We start from the raw sequence: 3,027 nt of genomic DNA on the forward strand, positions 1-3,027 counted from the left end.
ATTTTAACCACTGCACCACGAGGGCTTCTATTATTATGCCAAAATACCTATACCTACACAATAAAAAAAAAAAAAAATCATAAAACTTAGCACATTATCATTTTAATAAGTCATCTTTTAGTCTTTGCACAGTTTTTACACAATTCCACCCAGTATTTAAAAATGTAGTTAACATATTAGACATTTTTCATATTCTGCACATTCTTTGTAACTTTATTTGACATAACCATGTTCAGTTGTTTTTGTATACTTATGGTGACTTAAAGTGAACAGACTCATTCCCTCTCCCCCCATCCCAATTAAAAAAAAAAAACATGACATTAGGCTCTAGAGGGGAGACCTTTATCATTTAAGTGTGGGTTGCAAAAGTGAGCTTTTTGCACCCATTCTACATGTTACAAAATTAACTTTCTGAGACTACTGCCAAGGATTTTCTAAAACATTTAAAGAAGCTCCAGTGGATTTCTGCATCTGTTCTTTTAAAATCAGAACACTCTGCCTTTGCTCAGGAAGGAGCATGACAATCTGATCTGCAGTCAGTTAAAGAACCTGCATGATCAAAGCTGCTTTTTCTAGATCCTGTGCAGTTACTTGACTCTGTTCAGGACTAAAAGTGCTAGGTTGGCTGCCACCTTGCTTGCCTGCCTCCTGAAAGCCTCCTCCTTGCATCCCCGTCCTCTGCATGCCTGCTCCTTATATGCCTGATACCCGCATGCTAGCTCCAGTATTTCCCATCCCTGAAATTCTTGGGACATGTCTGGGTCCCTGAGGCCCACCTGCCTCCATATTAATGGGCCCAGGACCCTAGAGTGCACTGGTCATAGGCTCTCTTGAAGTGGGGCAAGGGACCCTTATCTCCACTCCTCTTGCATCCATGACACTAGCTTCCATTGCTCTGGTTTCCATTGCACAGGTCTCCATTCATCTTCTCTCCATTACTCGTGCTTCTAAGACTTCAGTTTCCATGAGTTGTATTTCTATCCCTTGAGAATCTCTATCACCTCTACCATCCATGGGTAGACCCCTTTGATCCATCATGGGTCCTCTGGGCTCTCCAGTTAGCAGTCTTGGATCTGCTATGGGCTCTCCCCTCATGTCATGTGAAGAAAGGCCTTGGTTGTCATGACCAGAGGCAGGGTGAATGGTAGGACCCTGATGAGGTGAGCCCAGATGACCTCTGGGATCTACTTCTCCAGTGACTAAAAGCAGAGTCCCTCCACATGGCTCCTTAGGAATATCTCCTAACAGTCCTTGAGGAGATAGGCTACCAGCATTCATAGGTTCATGAGGTACAGAAGTTCTGGAATCTGTCATTTGCACTTGTCCCTGCTCTAAAGACACCAGGCCAACACTAGGCATTAGAACTTGAGGCTGCATTTCTCTTCCAGGAGTTAAGGAAGCTGGACCACATCCAGGAATAGGAGCTGAGATTGGCCTGGGGGCTGGAATTTTATCCTAGACAGATCTCTGCATCAGAGAAGTGTCTTTCATAGGTCTTCTATCCAAATGCTGATGCTGCGGGGCTGGAGGATTCTGCTGGTTTAGCATAATTTTAGTTCGTGGACAGAGGCCAGGGCCAGGGCTGGAGACAGAGACAGCCTGAGATCTGCCTTGGGTAAGCAGCATGATGTGTATTTTATGACGCAGAATTTTCAGAGCAATCTCTGGATCCATAATTCTCATTACTGCTTCTGCCTGCAACACTGCATAAGCCAGTTGTGGGCTTTGCATACCATGTTTTGGGCTTCTTGATAACTTTTGGCCACAGAGTTTCATCTGTTTCATCAATTCAAACATTTGCTCTGGAGGGAGGCTGGCGACTGCTCTGGTTATTGATTCAGCGCCATCGTCTAGATCAATGGGGTCCCCATAAGGTGAGTGAATGATGGGCACTGCAGGCCCTAGACTGTTTAGTTCCTCTTTATTCTTTTCACTGGCAGCATTGTCTATCCAAAGCTTTCTACCGCTGAACTCCTGCCCATTAATGTCCACATGGTACCAAGCGAGGTCTCCTGGTCCTGATACTCGCAGGAGCCATAACTCTTGGGTTTTCCAGTGTTTCTATTGTATAACAGTTGGAAACTCACAACGGAACCAATCTCAGAGAATAAGTCCTTTAACTGCTCCACAGTTGCCTCATAGGGAATGTTCCCCATGAACATAGAACGCAGTGATGGATCAATTGTGGGGTCTGTCACTGTCAAACTCAGCATGATTCCAGTTGTGCACACAGGGGTAGAGGACTCTTAAAGTAGTCATCCCCCTGCCAGATCTTCCCCTTTTTTGGCTGACCCTCCACTTTATCAAGCAGCAAGATATCCTGCTCCAGGGATTAGTACCTTCTGACAATATGACCAAAATGTGAGAGATTAAGTGTTCTTGCTTCTAAGGAGCATTCCAGGTGCACATCCTTCAAGACAGATTTGTTCATACTTCTAACAGTACATTCAATATTCTTTGTCAACACCACAATTCAAATGTGTCAATTCTTCTCTGGTCTTCCTTATTCAGTGTGTAGCTTTTACATACATATAAGGCTACTGAAAATATCATGGGTTGGGTCAGTTGCACTATAGTTTTTAAAATGATATCTTTGATCTTTAACACTTTAAAGAGGTCTTTTGCAGCAGATTTACCAAGTGCAATACATTTTCTTTTTTAATTCTTCACTGCTGCTTCCATTATTGTTGATTGCTTCTTGTTGTTGTTATGTGCTTTCCAGTCGGACTCGACTCATAGCGACCCCTCCTTGGGTTGACGAGGCAGTATCACAACAGAAGTAGATTGCCCAACCTTCCTTCCTAGAAGGGGCTGGTGAGTTTGAACCACCAGCCTTCTCGTTAGCAGTGAAGTGCCTTAGGCACTATGCTACCAGAGCTCCCAGAGTGTTTATTGCCGATCCAAGTAAAATGAAATCCTTGAAAATTTCAATCTTTTCTCTATTTACCACGATGCTGCTTATTGGTCTAGTTGTGACAATTTTTGTTTTATGTTGAAGTATAATCCATATTGTAGGTTGTAGTCTTT

At 43.5% G+C, this 3,027-nt stretch overlaps 1 pseudogene; it reads right to left on the reverse strand.

Moving 5' to 3' along the window:
- Window positions 1-417: 417 nt before the first annotated feature.
- Window positions 418-2,213, reverse strand: LOC103210968 (annotated as a pseudogene).
- Between the last annotated feature and the right edge of the window lie 814 nt (window positions 2,214-3,027).

This window comes from Orycteropus afer, unplaced genomic scaffold (assembly GCF_000298275.1).
Source record: "Orycteropus afer afer isolate SDZICR_OR568_19922 unplaced genomic scaffold, OryAfe1.0 scaffold00682, whole genome shotgun sequence".
NCBI lineage: Eukaryota > Metazoa > Chordata > Mammalia > Tubulidentata > Orycteropodidae > Orycteropus > Orycteropus afer.